The 21931-nt window shown below is 39.3% G+C and overlaps 1 protein-coding gene across 4 annotated transcripts in view; it reads right to left on the reverse strand.

The window, feature by feature from the left end:
- Nucleotides 1-21931, reverse strand: part of KCTD1 (potassium channel tetramerization domain containing 1) — a 110431-nt gene that overhangs the window by 34780 nt on the left and 53720 nt on the right. The gene's annotated exons all lie outside the window — the stretch shown is intronic.

Consider the following 21931-nt stretch of genomic DNA (forward strand, 5'->3'; position numbering starts at 1 on the left):
TTCTACAAGGTTGCAAGTTCATTTTTGAACTTGCATGATTTTTGGGACTACAGTGGTGCCTCGCATTATGATGTTAATTTGTTCCAGCGAAATTGCTGTAGAACGAAAACATCGTAAAGCGATTTTTAAAAGCCCATAGAAACACATTAAAACCAGATTAGTGCGTTCCTATGGGCTTGAAACTCACCGTCCAGTGAAGATCCTTCATAGCGCGGCCATTTTCGCTGCTCGTGCAGCGAGGAATCCGTCCCAGAAAACAGCGGCCGGCCATTTTTTTACCCGGCAGCCATTTTGAAACCGCCGATCAGCTGTGCGAAAATCATCATTTTGCGATAATCGGTTAGCGAAGCAGGAAACCGATCATCGCAAAGCAAAAAACCCCATAGGAAACATCATTTTGCGGTTGCTTTTGCGATTGCAAAAACTTCGTTATGCGATTTTGTCGTAAAATGAAGCGCTCGTCTTGCGAGGCACCACTGTATTCCATTGCTTCTGCACCCCCTTACTAGGTCTGTAATGTCCAGCCTTCAAGTCTTGAAAACCAGCACTTGTTTGTGAGATTTTAGCACTCTAATAAAGGTACTCTCCTCCTGTTTTTATTGTATTTTCATTCACTATTGAATTCCAGGGAGCCCACTTCTGAAACAACAGGTATAAGATTATACTCTCAGACTCCATTTTTCATCTATGAAGCCAGATAATTTTTGACATCACTGTGGCATGACCTGTAAGACAATCCACATATTTACAGATGTGGTGAAAAAATTTAAATCACCTTCACTACGCAGACTTTACAGTCCTGAACAGCAGAAAAAGAGCATGACTTTTATTATATTCCACCTATAGCATGCATAAAATTATTGAGTACTGTGCAGTTCTTAACATTTTAGTGCCAGTGTTCTAGCTAACTTAAAATATCCTTTCATTATATGGGCATCATTCAGATTTGTGATGTTTGCAAGAGGAAGAATTTGGAATGGAGCACTACTGGCTACAATAAGCAACTGTTTTCATCACAAACTGTCTTTCTGTATAAAGGCCACATTACAAGATTTCAGAAACTGGAGAGTGTCTTAAGTTACTTTTTAAAAATAATTAGTTACTATTACAGCTCCAAGCACTCTCTCAACAGTTACTGTTACTACTTTCCCATTTCACAAAAGTAATTCATTACTTTAGTTGGTAAACTAAAACACCTGAACACTAGAAACCTGAGGTACAAAATACTGTTTCCATCCACCTTATTGTCATCTCAACACCCATAACATAGCATGATTCCGCATCTGAAATGTGTGATATTCTTCCTTTTTCACTTAGTAAGGCTATGCCCCCATTAAAAATAAAACTAACTAAAATAAACTTAGCAAAGGGGTGAAACTACCCCTTTTTAAATTATAAAGGTGATGTAGCTCACACGGAATTAATTAGGAGCACTGACTTGCAAGCTCTGAGGTAAGTGGAGTGCACTTTTACAAAATGAGGGCTAAAATTTAAAAAGAGCACCACAAAATATATTTCATAAGTTAAATGTTGTTTTCAGGTTAGAAATGCACAATGCTTTCCACTGACAGTTGGTCCACTCTATTAGTTCCAAAGGCAAGCACAGAAACCGTCCATTTATGCAAACAGCTTTTTCAAACACATATTTGAAGAACATTATGATCTGAGGATGTCGAAATGCTGGAAGACCTACTTGGATAACAACAACTATAGGTTTATATAATTGGGAACTGAGTGGGAAATCTACATCATATGTGACTATACATTTAATATAATGCTAGGAAAGAGGGAAGAAAATAGGATCATTAGCAGAAGATATTATGGATTCAGTTATTTATTTAATTTTATACCACCCATCTGGCCAAAGGCTACTCTGGGCAGTTTACAACAACAACAACAACAACAAAACAACCGGAACAACAAACATGGCTAAAATACAGAATACAATAAACGAAGAACAAAAATAAAGTCCAAAGACCTCTTCCTCTGAAACCCCAGAATGCCCTTAAAGCAGGACAAAGCAAGAAGTTCAAGAGTATCACACATGGTTATTAGAACTAAGATGAAACGATAATTGTATAGCCTACATATGAACATCATTTTATATGATTAGCTTTATGAACAGCATAAAACCTCCAACAAACGAAATATTTATATGAACCTTTCAGCAGGTGCAGTGAGGGAGTGGAAGAATCAAGCCTTCTTCTGAGCTCTGCCTATTTTTGTGATGGCCACACAGGAAGACTATCAGTTTTTCGGCCAGCAATAATCTTGAGTGGATTATTAAAGGACGGAGATAACAGTTTATTCTTCCAGCGCCATTCTCTTCATTGAGCCTCATGAAATTTTATGAAACTGAAATTTTATGAAACTGAAATGGCTATCTGCTACTATCTGCTACTATCTGGCTACTACTTGAATGCAAGGTGGGTATGAGATATCATACAGCCATTGTAATATAGTCACTAGTGGACAGAGTGACAGACAGCACACATGTAAAACTCTCTCTGGCATGAGTAAAATCATTCCTAAATATCTCACTTTTTTGAAAGCAGTACCACCATAAGTCAGTTAAGGCCACATGGAACAACACAGTATTTTATAAAAACAAGACAAAAAATTGATCACATGAATGCAGCTGAATAACTTTAGGGAAATGCAACGTTCAAAAAAAATTTCACAAAACTGTTTTGCTATAGTGAAATCCTTAATCTCTTTTTTTCTGACAAAATTTATAAATCTGATGTATGAATTAGATATATTTTATAGCACAGAACAACAAGATATCCAAGAAACCTTAAATATCCTGCCATAGTATATCATATATTCTGTGTACACCATGGGACACCTTATTCCTCAAGGCAGTATGTTTTTAATATGTGAGATACACAAATCAGTTGATTTAACTAGTTTGTCTCCTCTCAGTCTACCGTAGCATCTACTCAGGAATTGTTAGACTGAAATTTTTACCTTCAAATTTATATTACTGACAACCAAATGGTTTGGGCGATAATTGATCTAGACAGGTTTCCAAATTAAATCAGTGCATGCAAATGCAGATAGTATGCCAGTGCAGGATGCCATAGAGAGACAATTTTAAAAGTACAGTGGTGCCTCGCATTACGAGCGCTCCGTTTGACAACGAAATCGCTTTATGTCAATGTTTTTGCGATCGCAAAAGCGATCGCAAAATGATGTTCCCTATGGGGGAATTTCGCTTTGCGATGATTGGTCCCCTGTTTTGGTAACCGATCATCGCAAAGTGATGATTTTCACACAGCTGATCGGCAGTTTAAAAATGGTCGCCAGGTAAAAAAATGACCGCCCGCTGTTTTCTGGCAAGGATTCCTCGCTGCACGGGCAGCGAAAATGGCTGCGCTATGGAGGATCTTCGCCGGACTGTGAGTTTTAAGCCCCTAGGAACGCATTAATCGGGTTTTAATGCGTTTCTATGGGCTTTTTAAAATCTCATGACGACGTTTTTGTTTTACAGCGATTTTCGCAGAACAAATTAACATCGTCATGCAAGGCACCACTGTAGAGGAATTTTATCAGAACTGAATAACTTACACATGCATACACAGACACACACTCTGTTTGCCCTTCCCTCTTTTGGGAAGGGCAAACAGCAAAGCAAACAAACTAATCTGACAGCTATTCCAAACATTTGGTACTTCATCACAGCTATTCCATACAAGCATTTCTGAGACTTTGTGTGTTTTTCCACTGCTCTTGTAACTCTACTTTTGTAGCTTTCTAATACTTACATTAAAATACTCTCCAAGCCTAATCTATTTCTCTAATTTTCAGTGACTCTGATATTCACATGTGCATATGTAGATACTGGCATTAGATGCCAAGAAAATATGTCATGTAGGCATGTAAAAATATGCATAATTTCACAATGCTTTGAGGTGTTAAAATGCTACACATCCCATGCTGCATTGTCCATCAGGCAATTATGCCTATATTTTCAAAATGATACAATGGCTATAGGCAAGTCTTATGTAATATGTACTGTTTGTTATGAATTTCATCACTGTCCTGAATGTTCTGAGACATCAGTTTGTTGCTGGGTAAATGGATTAAGTGATTTTATCAGGATGTTTTGAGCTGGCATTATTTGGATCGACTCTGCACACAAGAACTACCACCCAAGAAGCCCTTTCTTATCCTAATATATATGTTACTTATGTCTTTTAAAAATGCATGTTCCTTTACATGCCAATGATAGTTTCTTAAACTTTTAAAAATCATTTAAATTAAAACAGATGTTATTTCTTCTGCCAGTTATTATTACTGGGTTCATTTTAATGATAGAATCAGTACAAGTATCTAACATCTCTAGCAAGACCCACAGGCAAATTAGAGGCATCAACCTTTAAGTCTGTGTTTAGCAGTAAAGTCCTATAAAGTTCAAAGGAACTTACTGCCAGCCTGATAAATCAATGTAAGTTTGCAGGCTTTAAAAAAAATGGAATAAAACTAAAATAAAGAATAACTATAGTTATTTACATTTCAAGGGCTGAGAAAGAAAAAGCAGGGTTCTTATACACAAACGAAAAAGAACCAAACCTTAATGTAAATGTAAAATCTGTTGGTTCAAAGATTTTTTAAAAAAACTTACTACTGTCACTATAAATTGGAAATGACTTGACGGTACATAATACACACACACACCACACCCCTATTGTAATCATTTGTCTTGTCCACGCCCAGGCTTATCAAAAGTTTCCTGCCATCATTAATATTAAGATACACCTGTATGAAGTAAAGACTCTGAATGATTTGAAAAGTGACAAGAAAATCCACTCTGAATAATTCTATGAAAATGCAGAAAGAAATCACACAAAAGTAGCAAGCAGTCACTGTTTAGATCACATGATCAACATCTACAGTATTTCAAATTCACAGGTACATTTATTTTGAGCCGAAGTCACAACAGTTTCTGTTAAATGTGTCAAGGCTCAACGGACCAGCTAAAGACTCACGAAACTGCTATCTTCTGGATTTCCAGGCAAGGAGATAAATCTCAGGATGAACAAAGCTGGAAGAGCAGTAAGCTCGATTTTTATGCATTAGCAATAGACAGGCACTTCATATTCACATATCGGGGGTACAAGCATGACCTGTGGCGTCACAGGTTTTGGGGGCCCCCAATTCTCTCCCCCCAGAAATGGCCATTTACTGGGCTCTGTGGGTGCTGGAGTCCTTCATCGCTGATGGCATGCCAATCCCAACAAAAGCCTGGACGGGTCTTTCCTGCCTCCCCATGCAGCCAACCACTTCAGTGCGGAGGTGGGACAGGGAGTCAGCTGATGAGTGGCTGGCTCTGTGGGGAGGCCCGGAAGGGCCAGCCAGGGTCCTGCCAGGATTGTGTTCCAATGAAGACAAAGGACCCCAGCACAGCATGGAGCCTGATGAGTGGCCCAGCCATTCTGGAAGAGGGAACAGGGTCCCTGTGGCACCACAACATGGTGAGAAATCCTCAAGATATGAATATGAAATGCCAGCATCTAATTAATAGCTTTCGAGCTCAGAAACCTGCTTCCCATCTGGACCTGGGCTCGGAGACTCAGCACAGAAGTGTGTGTATTGTGTTTGCTTTCCTCCCAACCTTTGTCTGCCCTACCCCTGAAACATGGTAAAGACCCACTTCTGTGACCCCACAATGGGATATCTCCTGATATCAGGTTTTGGCCCTGAAACCTCAGAGAATAGAATGCTGCTGATCTTGCAACTCTAGTTCTTAGGAGGAAGAAAACAGACTTAAAAGTCATTAAGTAACATTTCTTGCTGTCAAAATGATTCTGATTTACAGCAATTCTTTCCAGGGTTTTCTTCAATATAGTTCTCAGATGTGGTTTAACATTCCCTTCTTCTGGGGGTGACCTGAGACTGTGAAGCTTGCCCAAGGCTACACAGGCTGGCTCTTCTCCTGGGAGGCATAGTGTGGAATCAAACTCTTTACCACTGGCTCTGCAGCAAAGTACCCCAACTGAGCTATCCAGTAAGCTTAGAAGTCACCAAAACAATAGGAAAAAAGCTTCACTGCTTCACAATACTATCAAACCAAGATGTACTTTGAATCAGCCTAATATGTAATCATCAAAACAAAAAATTCCCACGCCAATATGTGAATCTTAAGCTTTTTTTTAAAAAAAGCCACACTCCCACTGATAAGCTTTAAAATCTGATGCCTCCTTTAAACATGCCTCCACTAACCAGTTTAGCTGAAATTTGAAATAGACTAAAGACAAGTGAAAGAGGAAAGTTTGAAACTCAACAAAACTTAGCTTCCAGTTATGAAAAATACAGCGTGCAAAAGGTCAACGACCTCTACCCAGCCATAAGGACCAGAGATCACTACACATAAAAGACTAGCTAATGAGACCCATCAATTACAGTGACAGATAATCTCTCCTCCTTATCACAACAATACACCCACAACAAGACACACTAATCACCCATCGCCTTAATAGGACAAAAGCCTATCTCACAGCCATAAATACTCCACTCCCAAGCAAACTACACCAGAGCACAGAGTGCTGTCTTCTGAAAATGCTGGCCACAGAGACTGGTGAAACGTTAGGAAGAACAACCTTCAGAACATGGCCAAAGAGCCCGAAAAACCCACAACAACCACAAATGAATTTATTTATTTATTTATTTATTCTATAAGCAACCTTTCTCCACATAAAAGGACTCAAGATGGCTCACAATATTAAAAGGAATATAATTAAAAACATAATAAATTAAAGATTAAAAACAATTAAAATGTATACTAATTCAATTCAATTCAATAATTAAAAGCAAATAAACATTAAAAATTATCTTAACTTGAAAAAAGTGTTTCTAGGTATAAGTGTGTGTTTGTATTTGTGAAGGAGAAATAGAAAACAGAAAGAGCGATGGGAGCAAGCCGTCCCCCCCAAATAAAAGTGGTGCAGAAATAGGGAGAGAGAAAGGAAAAAGAAGGAATGACTGTGGAGAGAGATGATGGGAAGGAATTGAAGGTGCCACACATTTGGTGAATGTTCTTGATGCCGTGGAGAGTCTGGAAGGGGAGGGAACAGAATTGGTATGATATTTTGTTGAATCTGAATCGAAATAATTTTTGATGAGTTGGATGAATGGAAATATGGAAGTAGGCATCTTGTAGGTCGATAACAATGAACCAATCTTCCCTTTCTCTGTGTTACGAAAGGGTTGTCATTGACCCTGAGATTGTTGTCATCAAAATGACTGAGGTGCCGGTCTCAATGATGATGGGTAAGGTCTTTCCTGAGGTTGTTGATGAAAGGATCTATATGATTGTTGAAATGGCACATATTGTTGTTGATAGCAGGGTTGCTTACGGTACTGTGTTCTTTGGTATTGATAGGGCTGTTGAGGCGTGTATGAACATGCAGTTTTTCTAATTTTGTGTATGTTTTCCATTAAGTCATTTGTTTTCAAATTGAAAAGACCGGTGGCATCGAATGGGAGATCCTCTATTCTTGTTTTAGTGTCGTCTAGGATGTTAGATGAACGTAACCATGCGTGTCTTCTAAGTGCAATGTATGTAGCCATTGCCTTGGATGTTGCATCCGCTGTGTGTCGTGCAGCTATCCTTTGTTGTTTCATAAATGTTGATACTTCTGTGCAAGTATTGATTATTTCTGTTTCAGTGGATTCTGGTGCTGTCTGAAGAATGGGCAGGAATTTGTCCCATAATTGTCATTGATAGGCCCCATGGCCGCTTGATAATTAGCAATCCTCATTAGAAATGAGGTAAGTGTATAACATCTTCAACGTAATATATCAATTTTGTGTCCTTCTCTGTTCGTTGGTGCCACGGATGACTTGTTTCGGGCTCTGTATTGAGTTGACTCAACAAAAATAGAGTTTGTTGTCGGGTATTTCAGGAGAAATGCTGTCGGATCCATGAGTTTTATAACGATTTCCTACCCTGCGTAGAATTTGAAGTGATGATGGAGGTTTGTCCCATAAATCCTTTATCAATTCAAACATGGCTGGAATAAAACTATAAACTCAGTGGAGGAGTTTTATCTTGATTTAGATCATCAAAAACTAAGTCCATTTTCTGGGTAGGTGGTTCTTGAATGTAATGACTTAGCCATCCTAAGGATTAATTGAGAATATGAAGACCTCTGAGGGTGAGGGAGGGTGGTTTTCTCCAACATCAGATGTAGGGTAGGGAGGTTAGTAGGTGATTCTTTGGATACGATGGAGCCGGAATCTTCAGATGATGAGAAAGAAGTGGAAGGTGAACGACATGACCTGGAAGTTGATGATACTGGTATTGGTTCTCGGGATAAATTGGTCGGTGCCAGTTGCAGTTTGGTATCGGAGTGTAAAGGAGGACCTGCATAGGCCATGGATACATGTAAAGAGGAGTGTTTTGATTGTTTTGTTCATGGGGTCAGTATTGGTGCTTCTGGCATCGAGGTAGGTTTTTTAAGAAGAGATCTCGATGGTGGATGAGTCGGTGGTTGATACGCATGAGCTGAACATTGTCACCGCTTTGAAGGAGAGGGTGATCTCGATGCCGAGTGCCATGATGGGGAGGCATACCTTACTCTCCTAGGTTCATCGTAATACATAGTGTCAGTATACATTCCTGAATAATATGAGTCATAATACTGCTGCCTGTAATGATAGTCAGGCCTATTACAGTATTGGTGTTGGTCAGGGTAATAACACCTCTCTCCGTGTTGATGGATATTTTGAGGTGGAGAAATGTGCCGTCTCCTTTCTTTTTGTTTAGGTGGGATTGTCAGGAGCACTCCAATTCCTATTCTTGCACAAGTATTGCCTGCCCTGATAAACGAGAGCTGGAGTGGGCCGAGGCCGGGCTGGAGTGGATCTCAGAATGGCCTGTACTGGGTGAAAGGCTAGCTACTGAAAGTGCAGCCTGTGCCAAAGTCATAGTATGGTCGTCCTTGTCTGATATAAAGACAGGAGCCTCTCTCGATGATTCCTCTAGGATTGGGGATGGGGCATAGCTTGTGGTGGCTCAATACAGTATGTGTTTATTTTGATTGTTTTTTCGATTTTTATTGTTTCATTTTGTCCTTTTTCTTTTTAGTGGATTCATCAGAGTCTGGGTCTTAGATACGGACCTCGACCTCGACGGGGCCTTAGATGATTCTTTCTGACTAGTTGAGATTTGGCAGGGGCTCAATATGGTTCGAGCTAGTTCAGGACACGCTGAGTCCTTGGATGTTGGTGATGTAAGTGTTTCCATAGCCGGGCGAAGAGATGTCTCCCATAAATGTGATCTTAAACGCTGTAGTATTTGTTTTATCGCTGGTTTTGTAAGTTTCTTATATGCAGGGCATGATTCAATTTGGTGTTCTTCCCAAAGACAAAATAGGCATTTGTCGTGCCTGTCCGTAAGCAGAATTTTCCTCACACAGAGAACGCTTAAACGGTCCCTGAGGGGACATAAAACTGGGGAAAAATGGGGGACTGGCATTGTGGGGAAAGGGGGGGTAGAAAAAACGTGGGAAGTGGGGAAAAGTTTGTTGCAGGAAAAAAATCAAAGGCTAATCAGAAGGGGATGCAAATTATACTAATTATACTAAAGATTAAGAGTTGAGGAATCGGATAATTTTGATATCTAATACTTGCTGTTTCTCGCTCTAGGTATTCCTATACGTCCTACCAACGCGGTGGAAAAAAGGAACTGAGGGGATGTTTGGAGGGCGGAACATGTGCTCCACAGGGGATGCCTCATTGTCAAATGTTTTTTAAGCTCTAGAAACTTCTAAAACGTCTTGCGGAGGGGCAGAACAACCCAACAGTGTGCATTCGCAGAGGCCACAAAGAAGAACTGTACATTATGTAAATAGTAAAACTATAGAGGCAATAAAGCACTGGAAACAACAGATAAAGCAGCCTTTAAACTAAAAATGGTTTACTGAATGTCAAAATTTTTGGCTCTAACAGGGGCATTGATGTAATTCTACAGTATGGTACTTTTTATTCTAGAACTGCAGAGTAGGAAGGAAAGAATTAAATTCATAGTTCTCACAGATGCAGAATTAACAACACAGAAATAGGCGACTATGAACTGTTCTAAACTGACTTTTAAGATGTAGTATCAATCAAATACATAGCTCTTTTAAAAATATATTTTAGAGGAAGCCATACTATCTTCAAATAAATACAGATTTGTCTAGTATGGCTAGAATCTGTAATATAAGTGTAGGCAATCTCAGCAGAGGTGAAGGGTACCGTATTTTCTGCTCCATAAGACGCACCTGACTATAAGATGCAGCTAATTATGGAGCGAAAAATACGGTACATTGAAGGCAAAAAGGCACGGGAAAAGGAAGGGAGATTCAAATTTTCCACTCTTTTCCCCTGCCTTTTTGCCTTCGTGGTGGTGGGGGACCGCCAGGCGGTCTCCGATAGCTTCCTCCAAGCCATTGGAGACCTCCTGGGAGTCCCCCCCCCACTGCGATCCGACCCCCAGGAGGTCTCCAGGGAATTTCCCCAGACATCGGAGGGAGCCGTTGCAGAAGTGTATTCGCTTCATAAGACGCACACACTTTTCACCCCACTTTTTTGGAGGGGCATCTTATGGAGCGAAAAATATGAGGTTTTTTTTGTTTGTCAGCAGCCTTGAGGTTGGTCTTCACTCTCAAGGTGTGGGACAAAAGGTGAGATGGGTGACCAATAAGCTAATATGCCTTGAGGTTGGTCTTCACTCTCAAGGGGTGGGACAAAAGGTGAGATGGGTGACCAATAAACTAATATGCATTTTTTTAAAAAAAGAAAATGTTTATTACAGTGGCTACATACTTAAGGCTGGACAGCTCAGTGGTTTAGGTATCTGGCTAAAGAGCCAGAGGTTGGGATTTTGATTCCCCACTGTGTCTCCTGCAAGCACAGCCAGCTTGTATGGCCTTGGGCAAGCTGTACAGTCCCATGGCACCACAAAAGAAGAGAATGGTAAATCATTTTTTAGTATTCTCTACCTGGAAAACCCTGAAAAGGGTTGCCATAAATGAGAATTGACTTGACTGCACATGATTATTGTTGTACTGTGAAAGTTTTTACAACTGGTTTTTGTTAACTGAAAAATGTTTTTAAAATTTCCCCTTATGCCCTTTAGTGACCAACCTTTTTTAAAAGGGGGGGCTTGGGAGCCCTGAAGTCCTAGAGTTCCCTCAAAAGATGGTAGAACTGTTCCCACACCTTACAGAAGGCGCAAGGGCATTTTGGCAATTTATTTTATTTTTTAAATCTGGGAACCTGTGGGATTTTGAGGTGATGGGGAACTATCTGGCCCATGAGCAGCATGACACGTATCTCCACCATAGTGTGATTACACATCCAATTGACAACACAGGTTGAGTGCTTCAAGGCACATTCAAATACTCTTCCAAAGGCATGTCTGAATATTCAGCAATAGGGATTGGATTTTTGGAGTTACCAACTCCCAGCCCCAATACTTGGCAGCAATCAGCCTGAATGTATTATGGGACTGGGAGTTTGTTGACTCTGAATATCACATATCTAGTCAACAAGCATTAGACATTTTGCAGCACAGGACTGGTTTCATTAGGACAAAAAAAAAAAGTCTCAGCCCAGTTGCCAAGGAAGCAGAAACACACACTTCTACCAATGAATACTTCTGTGCCCTTTAAAAAAACATACCATCCCCTAAATTTACAAAATTAGGGGACAACTTTCAAAAACATTAAAATGCCCCTTCAGTTTATACACACAATTTGGCTCAGCTGTCTGGGATGGAGGGGAACAATATTTCTTTGTTGTTTTCTTACAACAGTTTGACAAACTTTGTATTTGAAAAACATAAAAAAATACCTGCTTTTTTTTTTTTTTTGAAACTTCAATGACATATTTCCTTGGGATTGTTCCAGACCAGTTCCCTATTAGCAAGGAGAAGCTAACACCCATCATAAAACTTCCAGAGGCATATTAGATGTTTATTCTCCCCCTGGCAATTTCACCCTCAGAAGTGGAACAAACATTGTCAGTTGCCATCTCTGCTGAGAAAGCACCAAGAGATAATTTCACCATGGGAAAGTTGCTGATTTGAAAGCTTCTGGAGTGACACGAGCCCTGCCTTTGCAATCCAGTGGATTTTTTTTCCTGAATCACAGAGGTTAAAAGAATAGTGATAAAAAGCTGCCTCTTCCTTTGAATCAGCCAGACTCTTCCTTTCTTTGCTCTTTTTAATGTGAAAACTCAAAATAACAGAAATATTCAGAAGTTCAGTACCTGCATCTCTGAAATGTAACACATTACACATTAGCAAATGTGTAGAGCATCCAGTCTGCAAGTATAAACACACTCCTTAGTACCACCATTAAATACTCTCTTCTGGCAAACATGCTCTTAGGGCAACACAGGACCCTGTGCTTCACACAAGCCTCTCTCTATGTGGTGGGCAACACCAAACACGATAAAAATATCAACCCTAATATGCGTTGTAATATTCTAAAACCAGTAATATTCTAAAACTACATACTCTATAAGGCAAAGTGTTTCCCTTCTCCCAGCTTGAAGAATGACAATAGGAAACAACATACTGTCCTATTCACTCCCCACCTGGCAGCACAGATGTGGCACACAAAGAGGACGGCAAGCAGACGTCAGGTCCAAAGTGGAAAGGAAAGCAAACACAAGTACCTGTCACTCATGGGAGAAGGGTTTAGGTGGAGAAGGCATGCTTGTGCTCCTGACATTCACTCAAGACTGTGTTACTGCTCAGCTCAGCAGGAGCCCTGCTGTCACAGTCATAGTTCTGATGTGAGGAGCAATGGGTGCTGGGCTTGATGCAGACTGTGATTCTCTTCAATTTAGTAGAGCTGGTCAGCTTGAACAAGGAGAAGAGAATAGCAGCCATTCCCGAATGCTCCACCAATATAGTAATAACATTCTGGGGATTATCCAAGAAGAGAACATGAAGACAGTGGCCAGGATCCAGTTGAAAAATCATGATGGTGTGAAGTTCATCAGTATAAACTTCAAAGCAAAGCAAAACAAAGTGTGCTGCTTATATACCGCCCCATAGCGCTTAAAGAACTCTCTAGGCAGTTTACAACTTAATTATGCAGGCTACACATTGCCCCTCCCCTGAGAGTTGGACGCTCAGTTTACCAACCTCAGAAGGATGGCAGGCTGAGGTTGGTAAACTGAAGGTTGAAGCCAGCTACCGGGATTGAACCCTGGGTTGTGAGCACAGTTTTGGCTGCAGTACAACCACTACTCCATGAGGCTCCTTCAACTGTGATTGCTGTAAATTAAGAAGTCAAGGCAGGCATTTGTTGACACACAGCAAATCACACAATTACTATGCAACAGCAAATGCTCAAAATGACTTTTTAACCCACATAAATTGGTAGCTGCTGACATTTAGGCCAATCAACATAAAGTGGTGGGTAAAAGTAACAGGATTCTGACCACCAGCCTCACTCTGCTTTGGACTCACCATTCATCAGAAAGTGGACTTCAGAGGCGGATAAGATTATCCTAACATTGTGAGTGCCTTCCTGCATATTTGTGCAGGATAACTGTAGACGTTTTTCTGCACAAGCCTCTTTAAGACAAAACAATTTTCAGTTGCAACATTACTCCCATATAAATGATATACCAGAAAATAAATTAAATATTTAAATAATATTATTTTTATTATTTTAATATTTATTTTTATTTTAATCTGCCACTTAACACAATGCACTCTCCGAACATAAACTAATCAATAAAATCTTGTAGTCACCTGATCTACTCCACTTGTTTATTTTTAAGTGTTCTTTTAAAAACTCAAATCATAACTCTTTGCTCAGAGGTCTGTTGACAGTTTAGCAATTAGCTCCCCCGCCCCTCTCTATTTTGAGCTACATTAAACAGAAACTAAGCTGTGACTGAGGAGTATTAATGAATGGGGTTAGCCTGGCAATGATCTGTGTAAAGGGGCCACAGCTGGGACTGCCAGCAGCAAAATATGATCAGTGAACTCTATGGTACCAAACAACAACTTCCAGTACAGCTGAATTCGCTAGTCTTGTTTACAACCAGGAGTATATTTGCTTATCTTATACAGTCAATGTCTGAAAGAAGGACCAGCGTGGATCATCTGGCAGGGCTCGGAAATAACCCTGCCAGAAACCCAGTCGCCATTTGCAATACCAGACTACAGAGACCAATGGTCTAGGTATAAAGCAGCTACCTATGTTCTTCTGTCATGCCATTTAAAAAAGCCGTAGACATAGTTATAAACATTCAATAGTATCCAGAAGGTTTTTTTTTTAAGAAAGAAAACTACCTTCCTGTTCTAACAGCTTTAAAATCACCAAGGGAAAAGTTTTTTGGGTCAATGAGGGAAACTCACTGGCTACAATCAGCCCTTGATCACTTTCAGTGCAGCTCACAGGTTTTCCTACCAGTTTCCAGTTGCTGCCCCCAGCTGCAGCTTCAACCCATCTATCAGCTTCTTTATGCATATCATACAGTTCCAGCCAACCAAAGCAAGTTAGTCAAGATGTGTTTCAGAGGATTGTTTTGACATCTCTTGTGAAAATCCTTCAAGTCAGACAAGATGGACTAATATCAACACTGCGCTGTAACTCACCAAGTTGAAACTGTCCAATAGACATATGTTGAGGCCTACAAGGTGTGAGATGACTTGCCTATTTTTAAATTCACAAGTGAACTGCAAAACCAGAAGTACAAAGCCTTTTGTGTAGATATCTGTTGGGTTTGGTGGCTTGCAAATTTTGGAAATGTAATTCACAGCTTTCAAAATAACATATACCAATATCTCAATTTCTATTAGTTGATTTAATACACTTTTTAGCATGAAATATCACGTCTGGAACAATGCACAGATGCTTTTGAAGATCTCAGTGGGTTTCTCTTGCTTCAGTGAGCTGTAAATGTGGTTTATCTGCAATATGCAAGAGTCTCTCAGAAACAACTATTTTTGTCTAAGCAACTGAACCAGCTTAATTCATCCTGCCAGACCAATGCAGTGCTATAAATAAACTACGTACAGTGACTACAGGTGAAAGCAGGTGAAACTTCCCTGAAAGCAATGTGTGTGCACACACACACGCATTTACCCTCCAGAAAACTGGTAGTTTTGTACTGCCCTTATACATCAACTGAGTAAGAAATATAGCAAAGAAAAAAAGAAGGTAGTTGAAACAAACAAAATGCAAAATACTTCAGCACACCTGATGGTTCTTACAGAACTGAAAAGGCTATGCCCGTCAGCCATATTAACCCATGACATGTAAAACTAAAAGGGAATCCTGAACCTTGTGGTTCCATAAAAAAAACTCATGCAGGAAACTAAAACACACTTGTTTATTAAGACAGGATTACACTGCACACGCGCAGGTTGGCTTAGTGCCTCTGAATAAAAGATGAACACACAGGACAACATTACGTCAACATTACACAGAGCTTACAGATGAAACCTTTATTGTCATACCACCATGCCTCAAACACAGAATTTTATGGGGTGCCCAAACAATGTACTTTTCCATTCACTATCTCCAAACATTCTTCCTTTCCCCCCTTTTTTTCTTTAACTATACAATATTCATAAAAGAGGGAAAACAGAATAGCTGCACAATGCCTCTAGACTGGTTACATTAGGAATAGAGATGGGCATGAACTGGAAAACTAGTGGTTTTCTCCTTCCCACTGCTCCTGTTTACTCCTTGCCTGATCTTCCCAACACTACCCACCCACCCCCCACACACACCATCAGGTGTGCAACAGACACATGCAGACAGGTAGCAGGCCTGGCTTGGGGAAGGGAAGCCGATCCTGCTGCCTCTGTGGATGGCAGCGGTGGCAGGACCAGGTAGGGAGGTGATGGGGAAAGGGGTGGCTGGGCATCTGCCTTTGCTGAACAAAATGAAGCACCAATTGAAAAACAGTTTGGTGCTTCTAAGATAGAGAACCACATGTTTCAAATGTTACATCTATAAGCATTTCCAACTGAAACATACAATCCCCGTATCACCTACTGAGCTCCATATGATGGTTTTCCTAGCTTTCCTTTCTGGACATCTTGAAACACCATGCAGACTACAAACACTTAAGATCAAGCATTCCCCTCTTCCTTATCCTGATTTTGTAAAATCTTGCCTAATTATGGATCTAGTGACTTAACCACAAACCAGAAAAACTAATTATTTGGGCTGGCTTGTGGTTCAGTTCACGAACCAAGATCCCCAAATCAGTTTGTGAACTGAATCAAAAACCAGCACAATTTGTCAGTTTTCTGGTTTGTGGTTCATGCCCATCTCTAATGCATGGAAATATCCACAAACAGATGAAAATGGTCTTTAGGTGATCACTATATCATGAGTCCATCAGAACAATTTTCCATTAGTAGGTGGGACAAAATATGTAAATATGAAAAAGGAAAGCAAGGCTAACTGTGTAAGCACAAAATAGATTTAATAGGCCAACTAAAAGGGCCTAGAACATATGCAAGCTCCTTAGGTCACTAGATCCTTTGTTAGGCAAGAAGTTACAAAATCAAGATAGAGGAGAGGGGAAAGCTTAATCTTAACTTTGCAGTCTGCGTGGTGTTTCAAGATGTCCAGGAAGGAAACCTAGGAAAATCATCAAATGGAGCTCAATAGGTGATACAACGATAGTATGTTTCAGCTGGAGTTTCTCTTTGCTGTCAATTTTGAAACATGTGGTTCTCTTAGAAAAAGCAAGTTCTTGCAGAGTTCATTCCATAATACTCAGTGTTATCTAAATACACAATGCTCTCCAGGCCGAAGAACAAATAAGCTAATAAAATCCACACCCAATTCCAAGGAAGAGAACCAGAGATAAAATCTCACAAGGCAACACCAGTAAATCAACTTTATCGAACCAATTATTTTACACTATGTCAGATTATATGCTAACAGGCAGTCTGTAATTTGCATACAAACTCAGATTGGAGCTACATTCACTGCAGAATCTATATGACCTGAACTGACATTTTAAGAGGGAGTCTCAGGCAAATAATGACAAGAGATGATGCTCTATAATATTTTGACAAATTGGCAAAAGAATTTAACAGGGCTAGCTGTTATCCACCCAAGAGTTCTCAAACAATTCCAATAAACAATTCCAATTTACAATTGCTTGTATTCTAGCAAAAACACAGGGCATGCGGTTCTCATCAGCTTCTGTATCAATAGGCTACACAAAGTGATCAATGTAACACATTTTGTTTTTTTTTAAGAAAAAGACTCAAGGAGATTCAGAAATTGGTTAAATTGGTGGCAAGCACAATTAAAGATAAAAGCATCATATACACAGAAACGCCAATCTCTGTGAAAAACAGTTTCTGCAAAAGCAGAACTTGTTTAACTAATTCTTTAGGCCAGAATTCATGCTGTATTAAAAAACAAAAACAGAGAGGTTACCACGGCTAATTCCAGCTTGCTGATGAGGTGTCATATAAGCACCTGATATCTCATCAGTAAGTCCCAGCATTTTCCATGTTTTATCTTATGTGCATACAAATAACCAGCAAGATTCTACCCTTGGAGTTCATAACTCATGAGGAAGTAAGGCTGTGATCAGGATCCCTGTAGACTAGGAAACAGATAAAATGGAAAATATAATACAATATAAACAATGGAGGCAACGCGGGACTATAGGGCAAAAACCTCCACATCAGTATATGCTGATAAGGTTGTAAATTCTGCAAAGATCTCTAAAGTATACAGACTTCAACAACAGCAAGAAAGCTATGATGGTATCAACATGATCCCTATTTGAAGGAAGGAAGGAAGGAAGGAAGGAAGGAAGGAAGGAAGGAAGGAAGGAAGGAAGGAAGGAAGGAAGGAAGGAAGGAAGGAAGGAAGGAAGGAAGGAAGAATGAATGCTACCCTGTGCAACTGGAATTGCACCAGGCCTATCTAAAGGCACCACTTTCAGAAAAGTCCATTCTGTGATGCAAAGGCGGAAGTTTGCCAAATGACAATAGAATAACCACTTTATATACTTTAAGATGGCTTTGCACTAAAGTGGACAAGGAATAAAGGCCAGTCTATGTATAATAAGGCACAGACATTCAAAGATTTCCTCTTCTATGAGTACAGCAATTCTGCCTTCAGACTCTGGGGAAACAAATGCTCATTCATCAAGAACTCCACCCTAGCTAAATGCATTTTTGAAAAGGTGTTCAAAATATGTTTAGGGATTCTTGTATTTGCATTCGCACAAAAAATGTGGTGTTTATACATAAAATCATAAGAGGTTTTTCTGCTTTGTTAAACATTTTTGCAAAACCAGTGGAGGCAGAGAATAAGATAATTAAGTCTAGATGCAGCTTCACTGCTCCTATCACAATGCAGGTTTATCTATTTGTCTAAATATATAATGTAGTGTGTTGGCTGAAAACAGAGAGGGAATAGGATCTTTTACAATTGTCAGTTACTCTCCAGAACATAATGCTGTTCTTATACATGCCATTCACACTTAGCCACCAGCTAATATATGTTGTGTGATTTACTGCAAATAATAAATAAAAATGTATCTCAATTACACCTGCACAATGAAACATAATATGATATAATGGATCTGTAGAATATTTATTTGCTTTCAATACACAGCTTAATGCTAGCTAGTGTGATTTGTAATGGAGTTTTTAATCGATTAAGGGCTAAAAGCCAGAGGGTTCTCAGAAGAAACAGATGCAAAGAGATTTGGAGATGAGTAAAATGCTTACCAGTTAATTACCAATTATTACAACAAAGTTAATCAAAACAGTTATAGCAATATGCCTTAATTTTATATTTTTATTCTTGTAAAAAGCAAACTAACCACCATAGAATGAATATCACTGCTTTCTTAGTACACTCAGTTTGTAAGACCTGTCAAGACTACTTAGTAAGATGTTAATAACTAGACCCAAAGAATTCATCAGGAAATCTTGGACAGGCAATAAAACTAGTGAGTTTTACTATAGTAAAACTATAATACCAACATTGTATTTCATCTTCCAGTGTTGTACTAGTAGTCAAATCTGTTAGCAGTGCCACTACTGCTAGCATAAGATCCCAACAACAATTCGGCATTTTTATGAACTCCAGTATCATCACAAATAGCAGGTCTCAAGGAAAGATGGTGATATAGGCAACCACTTGTGAAAACACACCAAGGACGGAATGCCACTTAATGGGAAATGATCCATCTACATACAAAGCAGCCACCTACATCTGTTATGCAAGGAAACTTGACCATTTCCTTACTTCCCCTGCCCTGTAACTGTGTAGCATAATCTCTTTGCTAATTCCCAGAACATGAGTTCACATGTGCATGTATGTCCCAAGACATACAGATGGTTAAAAAAATATATTTTTGTTCATACTCAAAACACGGTTTATCAAAAAGTGCTGTCCCTGTGGAAGACAAAAAATCAGCACAATGTGTTGGCATCATGAATGTTGTTTAACCAGTGGGGGAAACTAATGAGTGAAGTTCCATTCGTAGGACTCCTGTTGAGCAGCCACAATGTTCCTCCATTCCCATTTCCTTGCTGGAAGCTTTCATTTTGCAGAATTATTAAAAAGCTGATAGGAAGGAGGTGGCTAGTTATTTCAAGGATGTTCAGATCTGAAGTTTTGCTTTGCCAGTGTCCCAAACAATGTGAAAAATGTATTTAAAAACATGGCAGGTAGACTACACAAGCCATGAGAAAGAGTGGTATTTGTTTGAACCATTATAGCATTTGTATTCTTACTATTTTTAGCTTCAAATGTGGTCTTTTAATAATGTAAACCGCTATGAGTCATTTTTAAAGGGAATGGTGGGGCAAAAATATTTTAAATAAAAAATATATAATTCTCGTTTACAAAAGGAGCCCAAACAAGGCTTCAACAAAGGATACTGAATCCAAGTCATACTGAAATCACCTCCACAGAATTCTCAACATACGACTCATTAAGTTGTAACTGGCACACTGATATTTCAGAAACAACCTTTGCTGTTTTTTCCCAATTGAAAAGGAAAGAAGACACATGCTTCTGAAGCAACAAAAGGGCAAAAGAAAAGGTAGGGGGAGAAGCAGGTCTTCTACAGTGGTTGAAAAATCTACAACACAACTAATTAGGTTCCAACTTCTAACACAATAGTTGGTGTACTAGGGTCTATTATCAAGTTTATAGCTGAAGGCAGCAGACAATACAACCCTACATTCAATTTAATTACAGCCCATGGCTTTTGCAGCAGTGGCATATTTCAAAGGGTTTAACCACTCATTTATTTCTAGACCATACATAAAATAAGGTAGTTCACTGTCATACAGATTCACCAATTAAAACTGAACATTTTCTGATCTCTGGGTCTCTGCAAGGAGGACAGAGAGCAAAAGGGAGGTATTTTTTTTCCTACAGCAAAGCACAGAAGCTTCATTTAATAGGGAAAATGCTTTCAGGCACCTGCAATTCTAGTTTGTGCATTAGAGCTTTGATGTTTCTATATGAGGGATAGTGAATTATTTAACTATTTCAGAAGGGGGGGTGGACTGTGCCACTTCAGCACCTCTAATTAACATTTCTTTTCTTACCCTAGTGGTGCCCATGAAAATTGCTCAGACCTGGGCACAAAAATATCAAACTTTTTTTGGTCTTTTAAAAAAAGACAGATGAAGACAAATTCTTTAAATTTAAGCTTTTGCTAAAGCATTATCTCAACATCACAGATTATGGAACTGCCCGTCTAGGAAGGCTATGTCAGGTACCTCTCTCATGTCTTTTTGGTGGCACTCAAAAACCTTGTTTAAGCAGGCCTTTGGCAGCTCACTGATTATTAAGGACAGGGTTTTTTTAAAGAAGATTCTGTACTTTTTCTTTTGACAATCTGTAATTACTGAGTGGTTTTAAAAAAGCTTTTAACAGTATTCTGATTTTAATATTGCACCCTGATTGAATTATGTTTTTACATTTATATTGTCTTGGGGTTTGTTTGTTTTCAGTTGTGATTTTTAAAATATATATATAGTAATCTACATTGGATTCTAGTTTCTGGGAGAAAAGCAAGCAATAGGCCAAATCATGAAATGAAGAAATAAGATATTTCACAAGTCCCACAGTGCTGGTTCACATTGCCCAAGTGATGTTGGCACATGGTGCTCTATCTATTAATATGGACAACTCTAAGCTAGATGAAATACCACAAGTCAGTAAGAAAGCACATGTTCTCCACACAGAATATCCCAATTTCAATCCTTGGCATTTCCAGTTTTTAAAAAAGGGATGAGGTGGCAAGTACAGTAATGGAAAAGACTTCCAACTGAGACTCAACAGAGCAGCTTTCAAGCAGACAAGACAATACCAGTCTAGACAAGCAAAGACTCAAGGCTTAGTATAATATAGCTTCCTTGTGTCTGTAGGATGTCTTGAGCACTAGGGTGTGACTCAGTGCCTCTACCAAGGGCTCATCCTGCTGTGATATAATCAGTGTGATAAAAAGGTGTCCAAACCCTTCCTACTCCTTATGAATTCGCCTCTCAGGGCCCTATCAAGATAAAGGTGATGATTAGCAACAGCATCATTACTACTGTTATTAGATGAGCAGAACAAGAGGTAAGAGATTATAGAATGGCAAACAACAGAAGATGGGGACAATGGTCAGTAAAAGGAAATAGCCACCTACTGCTGCATGTCACAACTGCTCTTGTTTTTCAAAATGGCATCAGAGAAATAGTGGCTGAAATATAAATGCCACTTCACAGCAGGCCTTGTCACAGTTGGGAAGTGTTGAGTGCTACTATACTCTCAAAAGCTGGAAATGAGATATCCTGCTATCTGTATTAAATTTATTATTTATATATTGGATTTATATCCCACCTTTCTACCCAAAACAGTACTTAAGGCATTTTAAAGGAACACTGGTGTATACACGTAGAGAGGCCTTAATGATC

This window comes from Pogona vitticeps, chromosome 4 (assembly GCF_051106095.1).
Source record: "Pogona vitticeps strain Pit_001003342236 chromosome 4, PviZW2.1, whole genome shotgun sequence".
Taxonomy (NCBI): domain Eukaryota; kingdom Metazoa; phylum Chordata; class Lepidosauria; order Squamata; family Agamidae; genus Pogona; species Pogona vitticeps.